This window comes from Oryctolagus cuniculus, chromosome 3 (genome assembly GCF_964237555.1).
Source record: "Oryctolagus cuniculus chromosome 3, mOryCun1.1, whole genome shotgun sequence".
NCBI lineage: Eukaryota > Metazoa > Chordata > Mammalia > Lagomorpha > Leporidae > Oryctolagus > Oryctolagus cuniculus.
The window spans coordinates 84,398,841-84,423,545 of NC_091434.1; the positions used below are offsets into that span (position 1 = coordinate 84,398,841).

The 24,705-nt window shown below is 39.1% G+C and overlaps 2 long non-coding RNA genes across 2 annotated transcripts in view; one reads left to right on the forward strand and one right to left on the reverse strand.

The window, feature by feature from the left end:
• LOC127491608 (uncharacterized) overlaps nucleotides 1–8,749 on the forward strand; it is a 21,718-nt gene extending 12,969 nt beyond the window's left edge. The window contains exon 3 of the long non-coding RNA XR_011387291.1: nucleotides 1,017–8,749. This is a non-coding gene — a long non-coding RNA (uncharacterized lncRNA). The remainder of the gene's footprint in view (nucleotides 1–1,016) is intronic.
• Nucleotides 7,032–23,474, reverse strand: LOC138848996 (uncharacterized). The gene is made up of 2 exons (XR_011387292.1): nucleotides 21,489–23,474; nucleotides 7,032–12,726 (listed from the first exon to the last, which is right to left on the reverse strand). It is a non-coding gene; the product is annotated as an uncharacterized lncRNA (long non-coding RNA).
• Nucleotides 23,475–24,705: the final 1,231 nt, after the last annotated feature.

Below are 24,705 nucleotides of genomic sequence, written 5' to 3' on the forward strand. Positions count from 1 at the left end.
AATAGTTCACCACTATTTGCAATAGTTAACATTTTTTTTTGGTTGAATGCAAGTAGTTTAAACCATATAACCAGTATTATTCATTATTAGGAAACTGAAAGTAGGCAGTCTTGATGTTATTTGGGCAGATTGATATTGTCATAAAGAATCAAATTTCTTCCTTTTTTGAAAATTCATTTATTTTGAAAGGTAGAATTATAGAGTGAGAGAGAGAGAGAGGGAGAGAGAGGTCTTCCATCCACTGGTTCACTCCCAAAGTGACTACAGCAGCTAGGGCTGGGCCAGGCTGATACCAGGAGCTAGGCAGGAGCTTCTTCCAGCTCTCCCACTTGGGTACAGTGGCCCAACCACTTAGGCCATCTTCTGCTGTTTTGCCAGCAGAATTAGCAGAGAGCTAGATAGGAAGTGGAGCAGGGGCCAGTGCTGTGGTACAACAGGTTAAAGCCACGGCCTGCAGCACTGGCATCCCATATGGATGCTAGTTCAAGTCCTGGCTGTTCCACTTCTGATCCAGCTCCCTGCTGTGGCCTGGGAAAGCAGTAGAAAGTGGTTCAAGTCTTGGGCCCCTGCACCCACGTGGGAGACCCAGAAGTCCCTGGCTCCTGGCTTCGGATCTGCGCAGCTTCGGCCATTGTGGCCAATTGTAGAGTGAACCAGCGGATGGAAGACCTCTCTCTCTCTCTCTCTTTCTCTCTCTCTCTGGGGCTCTAACTCTCTCTCTAACTTTGACTTTCAAATAAAAAATAAATCTTAAAAAAAAAAAAAGGAAGTGGAGCAACCAGGACTTGCACTGGTGCCTATAGGGGATGCTAGCAAGATAGGTGGTGGCTTACCCACCTATGGCAAAGCTCCGGCCCCTCTTTCTGCCAAACTCATTGGGTCAGCCCTGTCTGTTTTTATGGTCTCAGAATGACTACCTGTTCCAAGCATTGCCTCCTTACATAAGTCTCCTGAGTGTGAAGGTAGAGAGTGGGGACAAAAGGAAACTTTCTAATTAAGCACTATTCTCATATCAGGAAGGAAAGATTCATCCTGAAGTCCCAGATGTCTTCCCCTTACATATCATTGGGCAGAATTATGTCACAAGTGCACCACTGTACCAATCACTGGCAAAAGAGAATGAGTTGGACCAATAGCATTTCATCCAAAGGGACTAGACACATTGCAACTAGCAAATCAGAAAGAAGCAGGTAATGAGTGGTGGGAAGTAAGAAATGGTATGTGCTGCATCACATCTAAAAGCCAATTAAAAAAGAGGTCCTACGGCTAGGAATGTGAAGGCCATGTCGGCAGTACCAAGAATGGCATTCTTAATGATCAGAGATTTTTGGGACATAAACAACTTGGAGGGTGGAAGTTGTGCAAAAGCGGTAACTATTATGAATTTGATTGTGGTAATAAAATGTATTCCATTTAAAAGCTCATTTACTATCTGCGCAAATGAAATATAGTTCAGAGAAATCTCATTGCTTCAGCCCAGTAACTGATACTAATTAACAAAGAGGCTTTAGTTAGTAAATAGGTTGAGACATTCTGTAATTTCTAGTTGTCCTCAAACGTGGCTGGGAATTTGAATCACATGGGCTTTGGGAACACCAAGAAGCTAAGAGATGGATGAAGCACTTTAATGTGAAAAATGGGATGGTCTGAAGTATTTGTAATTTGAACAATAAGAAAGCTTAGAGACATTCAGTGACCTACAGAATATAGAGTAACAATGTATAAAACCAACATGCATTCCCTGAGCACACTGATGCTCTTAAATGTGACTGGGGTATTCAGACATCAGTAAAAACCTTCATTTAAAAAAAAATGGAGCAAGCTAACTTGTGTTTGCATCTATCCAGTGGTTTTTAACCTTCTGGGTTTAAGAGTCTCATTGAGAATCTGAACAAGGTTATGGAACACTTCCCAGAGAGAGGCACATTTGCATATTTGCAAGTTGTTTTGAATATTAATAACCTCTTCTCCAATGTTCTTGGTTCTGTTAGAGAAACTAAAGCAGCATAACTAACAATAGATACCGTTAATTGAGTCCATGCCAGCTTTCCAGGTTCTGCAGAGTTCTGTGGAGCTTGAAGCTTCAGGGACTCAAAATTACATAATTTTATAAGGTTCTTTGGTTGTTTCTGTTGAAATTAATTTGATCTTTCCTGATTAGTCAGAGAAGCCCAGGCTTTAGAGCTAGACAAATATGAGTTAAAAATCTAAGATTTCTGTTTAGTGAGCAACAGCAGGTTTACATCACCTGTGAAATGGGAAGGGCAGTTATCCTCACAAGAATGTGGAGAAGGTTAAACAAGGTAATGTGTGACTGCATCAGATTGTGCCCCTAACCCATAGTATGTACTGGAAATATTCACTCTATTGTAGGTATCTTAAGGGGACTTGGTTTGGTGGCAGTGAGAATATTGTCCGACTGTTAAATAATTACTTGAGCTAAGAAATTCATGAATGTAATACTTATATTAAAAGTTAAAAACAGAATTATGCTTCTTAAGCAAACAGAAAGTAGCAATTCATGAACTGGAGATGGGCTTTATTCGAACTACATCATGTTTAACACATTAGTAAGGCAAAGCTTCAGAAAACAGAGCTTACTGACCCTGAGATCTGCAAGTTTTTCTTCATTCTAACCTAATTTTGCAAAGGTTTTGTAAGGTTTCCAATCCTGAAGATTTTGAATTTTTGTGGTCATACAATAAACTCGTGGTTGTATAGAGGAAGACAATTCAAGTGTCCAAAATTGTTCTGAATTGGGAAAAGAATTTAAGAAGCCATGTTGTATGTCCTGCAATAGACAAAAAGAATCTTTGAACACGATGCAATAAACACTATGAAGAGGAGTAAAGATTTGAATATTTACTCTGATTCTTTGGTCAACAAAACAGAATATTATTGCACACATCAGCTTTAAAAAGGACAAAATGAGCAGTCTGAGGAAAAAAATAACAGTAAAAAGCACTGGGTAAAACTTATTAAGGAATAGAAGGTGAGTGTTTCCAAAAACAGAAGCAGCAGTGGGGATTTGGGAGTTTTGAAGGGATTTTAAAGAAGCTCAGTAACTGACCTGGGAACTTTTCTGTCATTTCTAATGTTAACATATCTATGACCCAACCAAGAACCTATCAGGTGAGTTATGAGTCAACAGTGGAGTCTGGATCAATGAAAACTCAGTGAACCTTATGACCCACATGGCCACTCATGTTTCTTAGAGAAACAACATTTAAGACAAATATGTGCCTTGAGCTCGTGAATGCCAGTCAAAATTGAGAGTGGGGAGCAGTGGCTGTGATTCGGTACATCTACAAAGAACCAACTCACATTTGCCTTTCCCGTGAGTTCTTCATACTTTAGTTGTGGATATGATCTTCCTAGAGAAATAGTTTACATTTTTTTTAAAGATTTATTTTATTTATTTGAAAGACAGAGTTACAGAGAGAGGTAGAGACAGAGAGATAGAGAGGTGTTCTATTTACTGGTTTACTCCCCAAATGGCTGCAACAGCCTGAGCTGAGCCAATCCGAAGCCAGGATCCAGGAGCCTCTTCTGGGTCTCTCACATGGGCGCAGCAGCCCAAGTACTTAGGCCATCCTCTGCTGCTTTCCCAGGTGCACTAGCAGGCAGCTGGATCAGATGTGGAGCAGCTGGGAATTGAACTGCACCCTTATAAGATGCCAGTGATGCAGGCCAGGGCTTTAACTTGCTGTGCTACAGTGTTGGCCCTAGCCCTAGTAGTTTACATTTTCATACAAACAGTGTTTTGTGGCTGGATTATCCCTTCACTAATGTTCTCAATTATGTAGGCAAGTAGAAACAGCACAACCATTAGCTAGTAAATAATTACTAATTAAGTTAGTAATAACTAATACCTACTATTACAATTTTACTATGTCAAAGACATTGGGCTAAGCCCTTCCTATGCATTATCTCATTTAATTCTCACTTGATCTTTACCTCAATGCTATGAGGTAAAAGATTATTGACTTCATCTTATAGATGAGAAAACTAAGGTTTAGGGAAATTAAATAGCTTGCTTAAAGCTTTATAGATAACAAGTAGCAGAGTGGGGAACGAAATTGTGATCTGCTTGATGCTACAGCATATATTCGTAAGCACTCTCTTATACAGCCTGTGGGTTTTTTTTTTTTTCGTATGGACACTTAAGATCTCCTATTCCAACCTACACTGTAAAGAATCTGTCAACTATGTGAATTTATATGATATCGAGAGTGTATATGTATGTGTGTGCATGCAGATGTGCAATGTTTGTGTCTCTGGGAGTCTGTAGCCTTCATCAGATTCCCTTAGCAGAGCCCATCTGAAACAGCCAAGCAGCAGCTATGCAGCTAGTCAACATTTTAGCTCTGGACCGAGTTAACACCATTGCAGAGCCACATTATTGGTCACAATGACCATCTTCCTTCCACTTCCCTCACCTCACAGAATTGCTGTTATTAAGTTGTTTTTGGAATTAAGTTTAATTATGAATTAAGGAACACCACCAGGAATAGCTGTACAAAATCTACTGCTGCATTCACTTTAGGGATTTTTTTGAGTATATTCTCTAATATATCTTTAACTGTCTTCTAAACAGAATCCCAAGCTATAAATTACTTTTAGAAGAATGAAAATATTTCCCAAATGTATCATAAAAAATATAATGGTGTTTCTCTTTACTCAAAAGCCAACATTTCAGACTCAAATCTGCAATCCAACTTTAGTACCTATGTAGGAGTCTTTGGCCTACATATCTGCATCTTAACTTTCTCTTCTGTCAGAGCCATTTACTCCAATTTGTATTTCCCTTTGTTCTGAATACATACATACATACATGCATATGTATATATATATATGTGTACTATATATATATACTATATATAAAGTAGTTCATATATAGTATTTAATTTCCATGTGTTCTTGTAAAGCATCTAAAATTCTTTGTGGAACAAAAAGAGGAATTCAAGTTAAAACTTTAACTTTTTCTTCCTCTTCCTCTTATATCACTCCATGCTTCAAAAGAGGCAGAGCTTTGAAATCTTGTAGAAATATCTAATAGCTTAACCTTCAAAGATACATGGAAATGATCCCCAGATAGGGCAATACAGCAGGTGAAAGTGACATAAAATACTTCAATGACAAACAGCTTTCTTACTGATTATTTAATTGATGGGGAATATATTTTACTTCCCTCTTCTTTCAAAATTACTTCTCTGAAGCAAAAATGGATTTCTTTCATTCTTTATTGAATTTTCTAGGAAATCTGTATTGTAGCCTTTTTTAAAAAAAATGAATAAAGCCTTATGCTCCTTATGCTTTAAATCCTAGGTTATAAGGGACAAAGTTCTTTTTACTTTATGTACACTTGAGTACTTGAATTTGAAGTCTTTCCCAGTCAAGAGATCAACACACCAGCACAGGTGTTAGCCAATACAATGTTATCTACGTACACAATCAGCATTTTGCTCAGAAAGAACTTTGGATTTTGCTAAAGTTCTATTACAAGTGGGCAGGATGAACTCACATTTATTGGTAATTTTTCAAAAAAATTGCATTTATTTAATTTATTTGGAAGGAACACACACACACACACACACACACACACACTTCCCTTCTGCTAGTCCACTCCCCAAATGCTTGCAACAGCAAAACAGCCAGGGCTGGACCAGGATGAAACTCAGAGTCAGGAACTCCATCTGGGTCTCTCATGTGAGTGGCAGGGACCAAAATACTTGAGCCATCACCTGCTGTCTTCCAGGGTATGCATTAGCAGGTAGCTGGAAGTAGAGCTGGAACCCAGCTACCCTGATATGGGAAGTGGGTGTCCCAAGGGGAGGTTTAACCGCTACCAAGAATACCTGCCCTAAGAACTTTGGATTTTTAAAAGCAGTTACAATAAGTAATTGCTTAAAGATATAAACCTTGCTGCCATATAACATGAGTCTTGAAAATATTTTAAGTCAGATTGAACCAATTTTGAACTTTGCTGGAAGACTGTAAAACATCAGGGCAGACTTCAAGACAGCTTCAACAAGTGCCTGGTTTTGACTTTAGTTACCCTCTGTGTAGGAGAATTCTAAGATTTGCTTCTAGCCAATACCAATTCTCTAAGCCCTATTATCCAGGACCTACCTATGTAACGTCTGACTCCTCAGCTCTGTCTTACAGTTCTTTCAAACTCAAGGTCCGAAATGGAATTCAGAAACTTCCAAGGTGATTGCTCTTAGTGTTCCCTGTCTGAGCAAATGGTATCTTTGAATTCCCTGTGATCTTTTTCTGTGAGGTTTCCTTCCTTTACCTTCTTTCATATTGATGACCGTGTTTCTGTGTGCAACACACCTTTAAGCATCTTTTGCAGGGCTAGATGAGTGGCAACAAATTCTTTCAATTTCTAGTTGCTATGAAAGGTCTTTATTTCACCTTCATTCACAAATGAGAGCTTTGCAGGATATAATATTCTGGGCTGACAGTTTTTCTCTCCTAGTATCTGGGCTATATCTCGCCATTCCCTCCTAGCTTGTAAGGTTTCTGATGAGAAGTCAGCTGTGAGTCTGATTGGAGATCCTCTGAGAGTAATCTGACGTTTCTCTCTTGCACATTTTAGGATCTTTTCTTTATGTTTCACTGTGGTGAGTTTAACTACAACGTGTTGTGGTGAGGATCTCTTTTGGTCATGTTTATTGGGGGTTCTATGAGCTTCCTGTACTAGGATTTCTCTGTCCTTCTCCAAACCTGGGAAATTTTCTGCTAATATCTCACTAAAAAGGTCTTCTAATCCTTTCTTCCTCTCCATGCCTTCAGGAACTCCTAGAACCCAAATGTTGTTTTTTTTAATAGTATCCTGAAGATTCCCGACAATATGTTTTAGATTTCTAATTTCCTCTTCTTTTCTTTGGTCTGACTGTATCCTTTCCTGTGCTCTGTCTTCTAAGTCCAATATTCTCTCTTCTGCTTCACCCATTCTGTTTGTAAGGCTCTCTAATGTGTTTGCCATTTGATCTACTGAATGCTTCACTTCATTATGATTTCTCGTCACTATCACAGTTTCCTGTTCTACTAGTTGTTTCATTTCGATTCCTTCTTAATATTTCATTTTCACGAGAAATTGACAAACAAACAAGCTGTCTGCACATTAATGTTTATTAGCTCAATTCACAATAGCTAAGACCTGGAACCAACCCAAATGCCCATCAACAGTAGACTGGATAAAGAAATGATGGGACATGCACTCTATAGAATACTATACAGCAGTCAAAAACAACAAAACCCAGTCATTTGCAACAAGATGTAGAAATCTGGAAAACATCATGCTGAGTGAACTAAGCCAGTCCCAAAGGGACAAATATCATGTGGTCTCCCTGATTGGCGACAACTAACTGAGCACCAAAGGGGAAAATTGTTGAAGTGAAATGGACACTATGAGAAACAGAGACTTGATCAGCTCTTGTCCTGACGGTTGATGTACAATGTAATACTTTATCCATTAAAGTATTTTTTTTGTTCTAGTACCATTGGTTGAACTCTGTAATTAACACACAATTATTCTTAGGTGTTTAAATTTTAACTGAAAAGTGATCCCTGTTAGGAATTTGGAAAACATTATGCTGAGTGAAATAAGCCAATCCCAAAGGGACAAATACCATATGTTCTCCCTGATAGGTGACAACTAACTGAGCACCAAAAAGGAAACCTGTTAAAGTGAAATGAACACTATGAGAAATGGTGACTTGATTAGCCCTCGCCCTGACTGTTGATGAACAACTTAATATGTTATCCCTCTTAGTACTTTTTTTGTTTGTTCTACTTAATACTTTTGGTTGAATACTGTAATCAATACACAATTCTTCGTAAGTGCTGAAACTTAACTGGAAAGTGATTGCTGTTAAATATGAGTGGGAATAAGAGAGGGAAGAGATGTGCAATTCGGGACATGCTCAAGCTGACTTTCCCCAAACGGTAGAGTTAGAAACATACCAGGGGATTCCACTTCAATCCCATCAAGGTGGCATGTACCAATGCCATATCACTAGTCCCAGTGATCAAGTTCTGTTCACAATTGATCATAATGATAGGACTAAGAACCAATGGGGTCACATAAAGAAGAATAGTGTCTGCTAATACTAGCTGATAGAATCAAAAAGGGAGAGAACGATCCAACATGGGAAGCGAGATACACAGCAGACTCATAGAATGGCAGATGTCCTAAACAGCACTCTGGCCTTAGAATCAGCCCTTAAGGCATGTGGATCCAGCTGAAAAGCCCATGAGAGTATTTCAGGCATGGAAAGCCAAGACACTCTGGAAAAAAAAAAAAACCTAAATGAAAGAATTCTGCGAGTGAGATCCCAGTGGAAAGAACAGGTCATCAAAAAGGAGGTACCTTTCTCTGAAGGGAGGAGAGAACTTCCACTTTGGCCATGGCCTTGTCTAAATATGATCAGAGTCGGTGAACTCAGGGGGCTTCCATAGCCTTGGCAGCTCATGACAAGAGCCTAGGGTGATTACTGATGCCATAAACAAGAGTGTCAATTTGTTAAGTCAACAACAGGAGTCACTGTGCACTTACTCCTCATGTAGGATCTCTGTCCTTAGTGTGCTGTACATTGTGGTTTAATTCTATAAGTAGTACTCAAACAGTATTTTTCACTTCATGTTTCTGTGTGGGAGCAAACTGTTGAAATCTTTACTTAATGTATGCTAAACTGATATTCTGTATATAAAGAGAATTGAAAATGAATCTTGATGTGAATGGAAGGGGAGAGGGAGTGGGAAAGGGGAGGGTTGCGGGTTGGAGGGACGTTATGGGGGGGAAGCCATTGTAATCCATAAGCTGTACTTTGGAAATTTATATTCATTAAATAAAAGTTTAAAAAAATGTTAAAAAAAATGTTATCTTTATCCACTCAGTGCAGGTATCAGAACCCCGGTGGTAACTTAAATCATTCCACTCCTTTCTTGCCTCCTCTTCCCTTGGCACAATTCTTGTTTTTCCATCTCTGCTGCCAACACTGATTCCTGCCAGTAACCTTTTTAGCCAGAGCACTGTATAATACTTCCAGCCAGTGGCCCAGATTCCATTCTTGCCTAGCCACAGTCCCTTCTCCACAATAAAAGCTTGACTAATTGTATCATTCCTTTGTTTGAAGTTCTTCAATGGCTTCCATTCTTTTAAAAATTAGGAGTCAAGTCCTTAATGTTGCCTAAAAACACCTGCTTGCTCGGCTCCTTCGACTCATCTTTTGCATTTTCTATATCTTGCCACATTGACCTCTCCAGGTTTTCTCCAAAGCCAACTGTCTTTTTTTCCCTTGAGTCCTCCCCACCCCCAGGGCCCTAACTACTTTCTGTTCTCCCAAGCTCTGCCCAATACTCACTTCCTAAAAAGAGCCTTCCTTGTCACCTTTGACAGTTTCACCCCCTTGTATATCTATATTACCCTAACATTTGCCTAATTTCACACATTATGTATTTGTTTAAGTTCTTTCTCAGGTTGTCATTGTGGTGCAGTGGGTTAAGATGCACCTGTGACACTAATATCTCATGTGACTGGCAGCTCAAGTCCCGACTACTCCAGTTTTGATTCAGCTCCCCTGTCATGCACCTGGGAAAGCAGTTGAAGATGACCCAAGTACTTGTGCAGCTGCCACCCACCATGGGAGACCCACATGAAGCTGCTGGCTTTGGTCTGGCCCAACCCTGGCCATTGAAGCCATTTGGGGAGTGAACCAGTGGATGGAAGATCTCTCTCTTTTTCTCTCTCCCTCTCTCTCTGTAACTCTGCCTTTCAAATAAATAAATCTTTAAAAAAAGATCTTTCTCTTTTGTTTGATATAATTTCCATGAAAAATGAACATCTTTTTTTACACTATATGGCCAGTGCCTAAAATAATGCATGTACAGTGTTACATGAATTAAAAGGAATTAAATAAATGATGAGCTTCCTGAATGAGCTAGAAAATCCCACTCTAAAAAGTGTTTTATGATTTTATCTTGTGGAAGTTATCAAAATTTAATTTCATTATTTCTAATTAATTATGGGAAAATTAATTCTTTTTTTTAAGAGAGGGAGAGACAGAGAAAGTGAGATCTTCCATCAGCTGGTTTGCTACCTAGATGGCCACAACATCAGAGATGAGCCAGGACAAGATTGGAGCTTCATCTGGATCTCCCACATGAGTGGCAGGGGCCTAAACACTTGGGCTATCTTCTGCTGTTTTTTCCAGGAGCATTAGCAGAGAGTTGGATCAAAAGTGGGGCATCCCATATAGGATGCTGGCATTACAGACACCAGCTTTATCTTGCTACACAACAGTGTCGACCCTGGGAAAATCAATTCGAAGCACAAATTTCAGAAAAATTAGGAAGATGATTGGTATCTACATGTATTGAATGCTTATAATATGCAATGTCTTTAAATCATTCTGATTATGCTAATTTTAATGCAATTCTCAACATTACTTAGTGAGACTTCATGAGAAAGGAGAAAGACTCAAGTAGTAATTTGACCATAGATAGTTACCACATTAAAGAGATGGCAATAGTTCAGCGATTTCAGCAAAATAAGATTACTCTTTTGAAACAACATAACCAAGTCTATCTCCTTGAGTATCACAGAACTCTGACAACAACTTCAATGTATATTCTGAGTAGTTATGTTAATTTACTTAAACTTTGTTAGCAAGAGAGGACAATGGGGCTCATGTGTCAAAAAAAAAAAAAAACCAACAATCACCTTGCTGCTAATATTCCTTTTTATATCTCTTTTTATGCAGATGACTACATAATAGTGCTTTCTTTTCCATTTAAGGAATAAATGAAAAGAGAAAGATATTAGCAACAGTGCTTTGATATACTATAAATATGTATTAATGAGCCCAGAAACTTGTAAGTTATGTAAGACTTCGGGGATTTGTGGAACAGTCTTAATCAAATCATAACAAACATCAAGTTTTCTATCTGCTTCTCTGCCATGAGCTATTAGATACTTTGATCTCTCAGATTTATGAGTGTGAAAAGTCATTATTCTCAGTTTCATTTTTCTTAAGACCATGGGAAATTTCCAGATGTGTTGCTGTTCTGTAATGTGACAGGTTCTAGAAACTTGAAGAAGCAGAAAACAAGGGTTGTCCACTTCTCTGCTCCTACCTGATTTTCTGGGTTTGCCCTCTTAAGAAACAGATGCAGCAAAGTAATGGGCAGGCCACATTCTTTAGGGATAACTCATCTTTGGTGCTTTTGATTGCAGACTTTTGTCAGTCATCTACAAAGAGATAAAGCTGGTAAAGCAATTGATTGTGTCTGCCTCTACTGGGTATGTGCATGTGCGCGTGCACACATGTACATGCCTGCCTGAGCCTCCTGTGATGCTTTTCTCTTTGTATTCTGCTGTGGTTCTCCTGTGAAGTGGTAAGGCCACACATATGTGGTTGGGAGGGGGGTGAGGGGTCTCAGTTAAAAGAGGTGACTATTCCTGGAGTCAATCATGTGGTGAAGAGGAGGATTCTTGGAAAAGAGAGAACACTTTGAAGGTGGGCTTTAGAAAGGCAAGAGGGAATGCCTGCTGCTCTCTGGAGTCAGCTTCCCCCTCAAGTTAAAGATGGTCTCTGCAGCCTGGGACACAGGAAAATGAGCCTGGAGCTCGGGGAAGAAATGTCTTTCTAGGAGAAAACAAAATAAAGCATGAGCAAATTATATTTTATGAACTCTATTGCTGGTGATTTGTCCCTATCTGGTTTTGTTTCTCTTTTCATTATCTGAGAGCTCTAAGTGGAGTTTGTGTAAATGTGCAAGCCTGTGTCATCTCCAATACTGGGAACTCAGAGAACAGTTGTTTCCTGCATTTGAGCCATAGTATTAGATGGTGAACATTTTTTTCCAGTCATGTTCCCGCATGTCCCCACTCTCGGTGCCCATGTGGTCATGGTAGAGTTGATTATTGAGAAATCTGTCCATTCCCTTCTACTCACCAGGACATATTCTGTCCATTGAAACTCTGGAAGATATATGACTTCATTAAGGCAGATTATGATCCCTTTACAGGAGTGCTTTTAGAGTCTCTTCACAGTGGAATTCCAAGCTTCCCTGTACCCTTGAAATTTCTCCCTAATGAGATCGCTGTTTTCTCAAAGTCTTTTTTAACAATAGGTTTTCTTTCTTCAAAATAAGCTTATATGAACAATATATAAGTACCAGGCTGGAGTGACAACTTGACAGGATCTTGTTCATTTGGAAACATAATTCGTCAACCAATCAACATATGATTTTGAATCTTTTTGGTTTTTATTAGAGGAATGGATAGGAGGCTAGCAGCCATTGTGTAGAAGAGAGGAAACAAAATGGTGGGGAATAGGAGAAGCTGGAAATAATAACAATGAGCTGAAGTTACTTAAGTTTTTTTTTTTTTTTTTTTTTTTTTTTTGGAGTGAGGCATGTTTTTTCCATTTTAATGTGGGCCAGAAGGCTCTGCTCCAATTCCTTTGGCCCTGTGTGGCTAAGGAGGGAGTGGTGATGAGCTGTGAGCCAACTTGACTTTGAGAAATGTATCAAGTATTGGGTGAGGTTTTCCTTCAATCATAACAGAGTTTCTTCAGAATTTGATTCTCATAGAATTCTTGACTAGAGGTATCAGTTTTTTTGTATCTCTCCACAATGGAGGAACAGCCAAAAGATAATACTCCAACTTCCAAAACTTCAGTTGCTGTGTAGTCATTTTGATGCAGGAGTGATCTAAAAGGAAATGGGTGGTTTGACAATGATTTAGTATAAAATTCTAAAAGCAGAGACACATTTTGGGTCTTTATTTGAAGATAAGTACCCTATTTGGCAGCAGGATGCAGAAAGTTATCATGTCCATGCCAACAGGAAGTAACTGAGTTGGGATTTTACTGAGATTTTTTATCACTCTCCAATTCGCACTTCTGGAGCCTCATGCTGTAATGTATTCTATCATTGTTCTTTTCTTTTCATTCCCTTTTCCAGTTCTAGGGCCCAGAACAACCCTTGGACAAACTGGATTTCTTGGAGTTGATAGAAAGTAAAGTAATTGTTATGATAAATATTTTCAGGATATTTGCCATTTATATTCTTTTTCATTTTCTCCATTTTATTTTTATCTTGTTTTGAAAAACTTGGGAGAACCAGACCTCTGCTAGAATGTATTTTCCCTCCTCCATGCTTTCCCCTTCCCAAGCAATAAAACTTGGCAAATGGAAGGGAACAACCCAAACATGTGGTCCCTTTCATTTAGAAACAGGTCATGTGGTAGCCAGTAGCTTTGCATTAACTTCATTTATCATCTGCTATGGTTTGAATGTGTCCCTTGAATTTTATGTCTTGGGAACTTAATCCCAACGTAATATGTTGATGATGTTTGAGAGGTAGAACTTTTAAGAGGTTACTAGGTCATGAAGGCTATACTCTTGTGAATGGATTAATCCACTTATGGATTAATGGGTTACTGGAAGGTGGCTTTGTTATCAAAGTAGCTCCCTTTGGCTAGCCAACTCAGTAGGTCCTCAGCAGATGGACTTGACTTCCCAGCCTCCAGAACCATGATCCAAATAAATTTTTCTTATTTATAAATTCTCTATGATATTCAGTTATAGAAACAGAAAATGAACTGATATCATCATAACAGAAAAAAACCAAAGGTCTAGTATTTTTCAGATTGAGAGCAATTTAACAAAATACTTTTAATTGTATTTCATATTCTAGTCTTTTATTCTCACCTAAGTGATAAGTATCTATTCCTTTTACTTATCTAACTTCTTAATTCAGAAAAACTTTCTCCAGGGCTAACATTGTGGCACAGCAGGTTAAGCCACTGCTTGCAAGTCTGGTATCCTATATCAGAGTGTCAGTTCAAGTTCTGGCTACTCTGCTTTATTCAATTTCCTGCTAATGCATCTGGGAAAGCAGCATAAGATGGCCCAAGAACTTGGACCCCTGCCACTTAACATGTAGGATACTGAGGTGGAATTCCTGCCTCCTGGCTTCGGCCTGGCCCAGCCATAGATACTGAAGCCATTTAGCAGTAATCAGTAGACGGAAAATCTCTTTGTCTCTCCCTCTCTTTTTGTAACCCTAGTTTTTGAATACATACATACATACATACATGTTTTAAAAAGTTTTCTCATAATCTTATCTCTTTTTTTTAAAGATTTATTTATTTATTTGAAAGTGAGAGTTACACAGAGAGAGAGGAGAGGCAAAGAGAGAGAGAAAGGTCTTCTATCGGATGATTCACTCCCCAACTGGCTGCAACAGTTGGAGCTGCGCCGATCTGAAGCCAGGAGCCAGGAGCCAGGAGCTTCTTCTGGGTTTCCCATGTGGGTGCAGGGCCCAAGGACTCGGGCCATCCTCTACTGCTTTCCTAGGCCATAGCAGAGAGCGCAGGCCTCGAACCGGCGCCCATATGGGATGCTGGTGCTTCAGGCCAGGGCGTTAACCCACTGCGTCACAGTGCTGGCCCCAATCTTATCTAATTAATTAAAGGTTTTGTGAATAGGAAATATAACTATCCCATTATGTTATAATAACACATTTTATTTGCATAATAGCCTGAATAATTCTATTCACAAAACAAGCTTTGGAATTACATTTGCTGATTTTATAGATGCATATGAAACATGACAAAATTGTGGCTAAATATGGGTTATAGGAGATCAGAAACCCCAAGTTCTGACTATACCTTTGGTAAAATTAATCAATTAATCAAATTGCTTGTATTCTGGAATAGAGAGACTAGAATCTGAGCTTGTCATTTCTTTAGGACCTCTAGTGCCTTTGAATATCTATCTTACTGGGGGCAGAATTCTCTACTTTCTGAATCCCTCACCCTTTAAGTATCTCTATAAAAGACCTGATATCCAATCCTCTGTTGAGTGATGGTGAGGCTAAAGACAGCCATATTCAGTGTTCAAATGCAGCAGGTGGGGAAGTCCCCGAAGAATCATCCAGAGTGTTGATGGTGCCCAATGCAGGGGCAGTGCAGTAGCTTCCCCAAGGCAAGTTCTGGTGAAGAATATGGGACGTTGTCCCTGTTTATACAACCCAAACCTAGTTCTTGAGCCTTTTTGGAGACACTATAAGTTACTTAATATTCTTTAATAAATTTAACTTCTGATTAAACTTTTAAAAATTTATTTATTTTCATTTTATTAGACAGGCAGAGAGAAAGACACAGAGAGGTTCTGTCCACTGGCTTACATCTCAAGTACCCACAACAGCCATGACTGGACCAGGATTGAAGCCAGGAGCCCAGAACTCCATTTAGATCTCCAATTTGGGTGGCTAGAACCCAAATACTTGAGCCATCATCTGCTGCCTGCCTCAGGATGCACATTTTTGCTTAAATTTATTAAGGCAGATTTCATTTTTGCATTTTCTTCAACTAAAAATCTCACTTGACATAGATTTGCAGTTTCCTTGGCCAGAGAGTCCTTAACATACACCCTGGTCATTTCTGAGGTTACTCTCTCAGCTTTGGCATTACCTCTACTTCTTTAACTCAAATTACTGCCCCAGGTTTGGCAATGTAGACACAAAGGAGGGGAATTTTTGGTTACAAAAATTCTGCTGTTGTGAAGCTAACTCTTTTATTCAGAGGGAAAGATAAAATATACTTGGAAAAGCAGTTTGAGCGAGCGTCCCACAGATCATTTTCTCATTCATTCAACAAATATTTACTGAGTGATTATTATGTTCCATGCTGATTTCAGATGCCAAGAACAGGACAGTGAAGAAGACACAACTTCTACCCTGGAAACTTAAAGTCTTAGGTGGCAGAAATGTGAAGAGGAGTGATTGCAATAAAAACTACATTTCAAAAAGTTCATAGAAAAATTAAATTAAAATTTATTTTGGTGTAAATAAATTTTAAATCAACCCTTTTTATAATACGCATTTATATGAACTGAAAAAAAAAGTTTTACACTGGGGCCAGTGCTGTGGTATAGTGGGTAAAGCCAGTGCCTGTGGTGCCAGCATCTCATATGGGTGTTGGTTCAAGTCCCGGCTGCTCCACTTTTGATCCAGCTCCCTGTTAATGTGACTGGGAAAGCAGTGGAAGATGGCCCAAATGCTTGGGAACCTGTACCTATGAGGAGACCTGGAAGAAGCTCTTGGCTTCAGCCTGGCCCAGCCCTGGCTGTTGTGGTCATTTGGGGAGTCAACCAGCGGATGAAAGATCTGTCTCCTCTCTCTGCCTCTCTTTCTCTACAACTCTGACTTTCAAATAAATAAGTAACTCTTTAAAAAAAGAAAAAAGAGGCCAGTGCCACGGCTCACTAGGCTTATCCTCTGCCTTGCGGCGCCAGCACACGGGGTTCTAGTCCCGGTCGGGGCGCCGGATTCTGTCCCGGTTGCCCCTCTTCCAGGCCAGCTCTCTGCTGTGGCCAGGGAGTGCAGTGGAGGATGGCCCAAGTACTTGGGCCCTGCACCCCATGGGAGACCAGGAGAAGCACCTGGCTCCTGCCATCGGATCAGTGCGGATCAGCGCCAGCCGCGACGGCCATTGGAGGGTGAACCAATGGCAAAGGAAGACCTTTCTCTCTGTCTGTCTCTCTCTCTCACTGTCCACTCTCCCTGTCAAAAAAAAAAAAAAAAAAAAAGATTTGTGTTATTTTCATTTGAAAGACACACACACATACACAGATTGAGAGAGAGAGAGAGAGAGATTCATTGGTTCACTCACCCAAATGCCCACAAGAGCCAGGGCTGAGTCATTCCAGTCAGGAGCCAGGAACTTAATCCTGGTCTCTCATGTGGATGTCAAGACTCAAAAACTTGAGCTATAACCTGCTGCCTCTATGGGTGTGCATTAGCAGGAATCTGGAATGAAAGGTAGGGCTAGACTCAGGCCTAGAATTTGTATCCAGGCACTCTGTTATGGCATATGGGTATCCCAAGTGTCAGTGTAACTGTGTGCCAACTGCCCACCTCCCTCCATAAACTTTTTTTTTTTTTTGACAGGCAGAGTGGATAGTGAGAGAGAGAGAGACAGAGAGAAAGGTCTTCCTTTTTGCCGTTGGTTCACCCTCCAATGGCCGCTACGGCCGGCGTACCGCGCTGATCCGAAGCCAGGAGCCAGGTACTTATCCTGGTCTCCCATGCGGGTGCGGGGCCCAAGGACCTGGGCCATCCTCCACTGCACTCCCTGGCCACAGCAGAGAGCTGGCCTGGAAGAGGGGCAACTGGGACAGAATCCGGCGCCCCGACCGGGACTAGAACCCGGGGTGCTGGCGCCGCAAGGCAGAGGATTAGCCTAGTGAGCCGCAGCGCCGGCCCCCTCCATAAACTTTTTGAAGATCTTTCTATGTGAGGATTTCAGATGTTTTTTGCACCAAAATGAACTTATTTTAAATTCCACCTTCCATGAAATGTTTGAGGTTCCTTGTACATTGTGGAAAGTTACAGATGTTGTCAGTGCTGTGTAGCAAGCAAGAAGAAGCGTTTCTCAGACTTTTTGATGGGAGATGAGGTGGGAGGAAACTTTCCTGTGGTAATGATTCCTACTTATGAACTGAAGAATGAATAGAGAAACTAGCTGTGGGTTAGGTGGTATGACAGGAGTGATTTCATGTAGAAAATCACAGACTCCATAGTCAAAGACAAGAAGGCAAGAGACAGCTTGCAGGAAAGGTAGAGAAATGAAATGAGATGAGGTTGGACTGATAAGCAGAAGTTGGGTGCTTATGGACTTTTAAGCCAGAGAAAGAGGTTTGGAATTTAACCTGAAGTTTAGGCTATGGAATAGTTTTCAGTTGATGTATAGTGACATCAAGGTCATGAATATCACCCTCATAATCCAACACAATAAAGTTTATTGACACATACAATGTACCAGACACTCCTTGGCACATTTTGCTTGTCATTTAACCCTAACAGCAAAAAGAGGAGGTAGTTATGTTTATTAAGTACATTACCTTCACTTTACAGATGAAAAACTGGAGTTTGGAGAGATTAAATAATAAATAATGCCAGGGTTAGATATGGCCTGATGTCTTAGATAACTCTTAACAGACATGATCACATTTGTGATAAGATCCCAAGTAGATGAGAAGGGAGGGAGCCTCAAGAAAAGGAGACCAGTTAAGATGCTTTCATGGCATTTCAGTGAAAGAAGGTGGTGATTTAAACTAGAATAGCGGCAGTAAGGTGGAAAGAAGTAAAACATTGGAGTGATTTTTATAAAAGAATCCATAGAAACTACTGATTAATTGGATGTGATGGATAATGGAGAGGGAAGACATAAAGAAAATGCAAGGGTTGCTTGAAACATCTGCATCCCATATTGAAGTGCCAGTTGGAGTCCTGGCTACTCTGTTTTTAATCCAATTCTCTGCTTACGTGCCTAAGAAGCAAAAGATGATGGCTCAAGTTCTTGAGTTTCTGCTAACCACAGAGGCAATTTGGATAGAGATCCTGGCTCCTGACTTCAGCCTGGCCTAGTCCTGTCTGTTAGGGGTGAACCAGCAGATTGAAGATCTTTTTCTGTCTCTTTCTTTCTGTGTCACTCTGGCTTTCAAATAAATGAATACACAATAAATAAATAAATAGATTTTTTTTTTTAAAAAAAAAGAAAAACCAAGATGTCTGGCTTGAGTGGTGACAATTACTGAGATAAGTGAGATTGTGTTCTGTTTAAAATGTGTTGGTTTTGACTAACTTTGGGATACTTTTGCAGAGATGACAGAAGGACATACAAATCTGGTGTTCAGAAGGCAGACAGAGCACATAACAGAAATACAAGTTACAGTCATGGGAATGGAGAGGGTCATGTAGGAGAGAGTGTAGATATGGGCCAGTGTAGTAGTTCATGGGGTGGTTCAGGTGGCCAAGAACTTTGTGGGATCCACAAAGTGAAACCCACTTCTGTAAGTAATAGAAAGAAGTTACTTCCTTTTCAATTCCATGCCACAAGTGTATCCTGGAGTGTTTTGGAGGCTACATACTGTACAGTGATGTCATTGCTCTGAAGGCTAACAGACTGTGACTTGCATGCTTTTGTATTTTCATGCTTTCTCAGTTTTCATTTTAATATGTTAAATATGAGTAAAGAACTAGCTTCTAATGTATTGGATATACCCCCACTTAAACATAAGCCCTTTATTATAGTCCTCAAGTTTTTTGGAAATTGTAAAGTGGTCCTAATACCAAAATGTTTGAGAATCAATGTGTTTGAGAGTTTGGCCTTCATTCCACAGATAAAAGCAATCACTGAAGATTTGAAAGTAGTGGAGAACATAACTAGAGTCAGGCTGATAGAAGGTTGTTCTCATCGTGGCTTTGAGGATACACTGAGAAAGGGACAACATGAAGTTATGAAGGCAATTTACTTGGTAATTACATCAACTCAGGTATGAAATTACTAAAGGCTCAGACTATGGAGACAAAAGCCAGAATGACATTAGACAACATAAAAGAAACCCAAATGTGACTTGATTTTTACCTGAATATGGGTTACTATTGAACAAGTGAAAGGTGTCGAAGCGAATTAGAGTTGGAACAATGTGTTGGGATGAAAGGTCTTGCTGCTGATACATTTCAAGCCTAAGGAAAATTATCCCTGCTCTCCAATAAGAATTCATTAAATGAACATTATCCACTTGAAATAGAATGAGGTCCATATATATATATATAATATAAAATTTTGGGAGTTGTATTTAAAAGGTGACATTAATTTTAGTAGAATTTTATTTAACCCAACATATAAAAACATTTTTCAACATATAATATAAAAGCCATTTTTTAAAAGATTTAGTTGTTTATTTAAAAGGCAGAGTTACAGAGGAAGAGAGGGAGAGACAAATCGAAAGAGACCTTCCTTCTGTTGGCTGAGTTCACAAATGGCCATCATGGCTGAAGCTGGATCAGGCCAAAGCCAGGAGCCTGAGCTTGGAATTCCATTTGGGTCTCTCACATTAGTTGCAGGGTCCAGGCATTTGGGCCATCTTCTGCTGCTTTCCCAGGTGCATTGGAAGGTAGTTGGATTGGAAGTGGCACAACTGGGACTTGAACTGGCATTGATATGGGATGCTGGTGCTGTAAGCAGCACCCTTAACCCACTGCACCACAATGCCAGACTCAATATAAAAGTTACTAATGAAATTCTTTAAATTCCTTTTGAGGGGTTTAGATCTTTGAAATCTGGTGTGCATTTTGTACATATAGAACATATCAAATATGGTTAGTCATATTTCAAGTATTTAATAGCTACAAGTGGTTAGTGGTTGCTATTTTTCCAAGTAACTATAAACTACTCTTTTTCTTCAGTCAAGATAATCAGAATTCTAGTGTTGCTTTAGTTTAGGGTAATTTATTTTATTTTATTTTATTTTATTTTATTTTATTGACAGGCAGAGTGGACAGTGAGAGAGAGAGAGAGACAGAGAGAAAGGTCTTCCTTTTCTGTTGGTTCACCCCCCCAGTGGCCACTGTGGTCAGCGCGCTGTGGCCTGCGCACTGTGCTGATCCGAAGCCAGGAGCCAGATGCTTCTCCTGTTTCCCATGCAGGTGCAGGGTCCAAGGACTTGAGCCATCCTCCACTGCACTCCTGGGCCACAGCAGAGAGCTGGACTGGAAGAGGAGCAACCGGGACAGAATCCGGCACCCCGACCGGGACTAGAACCCGGGATGCTGGTGCTGCAGGCGGAGGATTAGCCTATTGAGCCACGGTGCTGGCAGTTTAGGGTAATTAATAACTCTCTCCCGGGAGCTATTTTCCCAGGAATCACTGAATTTGTGCGGCATCATCCAACTCTCTTACCTCCCCATGACCTCACTTGGCCAGGGTATAATGAAAGGCCCAGTCTAAGAAAATGATTCAAGTGGTGGTGGCTTGCTTACCTGGAACTGAGTCTCTGACCTGCCTTTTATAGGGCTTGTTTTAAGTGTAGCTAGTGAACCCAGCACAATGACCTTTGTCAGTGTAAGAGCAGAGATAAGTTTGAATTACGTGAAAGACCGTGTCAATAATTTTAAAAGGATCTGAACAATCAGTGATATAGTGTAGCCATTTTGGAAGGTGGTGAGAACAGGTAAGTCCTAAAATCAACCTTAAGATTTTAGCCATGGCAGCTAGGAAAATGTAAGATATATGCCTCCCTCCACACCCCACTGCCACTTGGCCGTGTTACCCATGTCCACACAAGAGAGGTCATTATTTTCCCTTTAGAAAATCTGAGCTGTCTCTTTTCGTAAGTGCATTGAAGGCATGTATGGCATTACCTCAATGAAGTTCTTAAACCACAAAAGTATTTTTCATGAAGTGGAAATTAATAATTAGAAAAAGAACAGAAATAAAAAAAAGCAAAATACCCCAAGATTTCCTACTGCAAAGATTTGTGGGATTCAGAGATGAGTTGAGTAGAGATGAGTGTGTCATGCACTTCTTTTGGGATATACTTTGGGGAAGGAAAAATACAGTAAAATGAGAAAAGATTAGGCCTTGATAGTGCATAGCAAATTATTGTAGCATGCCTCCTCACCATATGCTCATTCCATGATAAGTTCATGTTCCAAGATGAAATGAGAAATTAAGATGCATGGCATTGGATATTCTGGAAGGGATAATAAAAAAAGAAAACTGTATGATTAAAAAAAAACTCAAACAACCACACCCAACTACTATGTAGTCTTTTTCAGAATTCAGCTACTACATACATTTATGTGCCTTATTAATCTGGAATGGTATTCTGCAAATGTATCAAATCTTTACAATCTCAAGTCTCTATGCCTTCTTGCTTATGTAAGATTTACTCACACAAACTGTGTTTTGCTGATGGGTTATGAACCCCTCAATTATTTGTTGTTGTTTTCTTTTGGTTATGTTTTCTTTTGGTTACTCTTTCTGGAGTCATGATGTAATGTTACCATGGCAATGAATATGTACAAATAGATGATTAAGGGTAGGGGAATGCTAAATGTTGAGAAACACATTTGCATGTAAATTTCTTTCCAGTGAAATTTAAAAATCTTGCATGTAAATTTTTTTCTGTTATGTACAAAAATATGGAAGAAAGATGTGTTATGTCACATTTTAAACAATGTATTTCCATTGTTTATATTAAATAACATGAGCAACTCAATATGCTCCACCCAAGACTATTTTCTTAATATTAGTTCATTAAAAATGTTATTGGCTTTAGATTGGATTAATTTCCAGAGTGTGTGTGTGTGTGTGTTGTGTATAAATAAAGTTTAAATTGGGAAACATTTACACATTATAAGAATGAAAGTATTTTCTTGGTTGCCATGAAAGTGATATTAAGGAATCAAGTACTTCAGAAATATTTATAATTGTCCAAGAATATACTGTGCCAGATTTTTGACTCAATATATTGATGGTTAAGACTTTACTTCAAAGCTTTCATAGTATTGAAATTGGGACACACAATAGGAAGGGGAATACATTCAAAGACACAGTTTAAAATACTCTTACAAATAATGAACTTAAATATTTGACTTATTAGCTTTTTTTCTGTACTGTCACAGAGCTTTGCACCAAGAATTCAAAAGATCCTACTTGCATCATTGCAGGACCATATACTGACTTGCAAGGTTGCTAACCACCCGTGGCTTTCTTACACTGCTTCTTGAGACAAGATAAGGATCCTTGCCATCTGATGAGGATTCTTTAGACTGTACTATCCAAAAAAAGCCATATTGTTGCCCATATATGTTATACAAAATATCTAGTGGTCATATTAAACATGAAAACAAATAGGTGAAATTAATTTTAATAATAGAGTCTTGTGTCACTTAACAATGGAGAAGCATTGTGAAATAAATTGTTAGGTGATTTCACCATTGTACAAACATTATACAGTATCACTGCATAAACTCTGATGGTGTAGCCTACCACATACTTAGGTGTGTAGTAGTGCCTACTGCTCCTAGACTGAAACTTTTATAGGACGCTACTGCACCCAATACTGTTAGCCATCGTGACAAATGGTATTTGTGTCTCTAAATGTATCTAAACATTTAAAAAGGTACAATTAAAATGTGGGGTAGTAGATGAAAAATGGGACATCTGGGTAGAGTATTTATCATGAGTAGAGCTTGCAGGACTGGAAATTGCTTTGTGATCTGGGTAGGTCAATGAGTGATTAGTGAATGCGAAGGGCTGTGATACTACTGCACACCACTGTTGACTTTATAAACTCTGGACACTTAGGCTATGCTAGACTTACAAGTTTTTTGTGTGTGTGTGCAGTAGTAAATTAACCTAAGGTTATTGTAATTTTAAAAACTTATTTTTTTTTAAACTTTTGACTCTTTTGTAGTAATACATAACTTAAAATGCAAACACATCCTATAGCTATAGAAATAAATCTTCTTTATATCCTTCTAGAAGACTTTTTAATTTCTTTTTTCTTTTTATTAATACAAAGAGAACAGAGTTCATGTATTTCATAGATACTTTGTAAGTAGATAACCATGGCAGTTAATATAGAATACAAAAAAAAAAAAAAAACCAAAACAACAATGTGTGAGAACAAAGCTGGCATCTTATGATATGATTATTGTTTATAGCTTTTGTCTATATTCCTGTGAACAGTGGTCTTTCTACTTTTTTTGTTGAATATTATGACTAGTGGTGCATTAAGCTTATGATTATAAAGCAAATTAAAGGTATGTATGCTTTTTTTCTTTTTAAGATTTACTTTATTTGAAAGGCAGAGTTACATAGAGAGAGGGAGAGACAGGGAGAAATCTTGCATCCACTGGTTCACTCCCCAAATGGCCTCTATGGCTGTTGCTTGGCCAGATGGAAACCTGGGGGCAGGAACTCCATCCTGGTATCTCACATGGGTAGCAGGGGCTCAAGTACTTGGGCCATCTTCCACTCCTTTTTAGGTGCATTAGCAGGGAGCTGGATTGGAAGTAAATAGGACATGAACTGGCTCTCATATGGGATACCAGTGTCATAGGTGGTAACTTAATCTGCTGTGCCACAAAGCCTGTCCCTAGACATTTTTTTCTATTTTAAAACTTTTTTAACTTTTTAGTCCTTTTTGTTAAAAACTAGACACAAACATGGGCATTCATTGAGGCCTATATGGGGTCAGGATCATCAATCTCACTGTCTTCTACCTCCATATCTTGTCTCACTGTAAGGTCTTTGCTAGCAACAATATGAATAGAACTGGAACTGTAGTCTCCTATGATAATAATGCCTTTTTCTGGAATACCTCCTGAAGGCCCTGCTTGGATATTTTACAGTTAATATATATATATAGATTTAAGTAAATGCTAAAATAAATATAAAAAGTACACTGTAAAATAAATATAAAAAGTATAGTATACTACACACCAAAACCACTAAGATGTTTGTTGTCATTGTTAAGTATTATATACTGTATATAATTGTACATGCAATATTTTTATACTCCTGGCAATGCAGTAGTTTTGCTTGTTCTAGCAGTACGACAAACATGTGGGAAATAAACTACACACAACTTAATGACAGCATAGCTGTCATTAAGCAATAGAAATTTAGTTATTCCTGCCCATTGAATTCTGATGGCGATTTGAATAACTGGTTGCATTTCCATGAGATGAAGGCTCCTATGATCTGTCTACCAGTTTTGGTAGACCCAGGGTTTGATTTACAGCTGGAACACACTCATTTTTGTAGTAATCATGGAGAAGGTGGACACTACCATTATGACACCATCCCCAGCACTGTGAAATATCTGA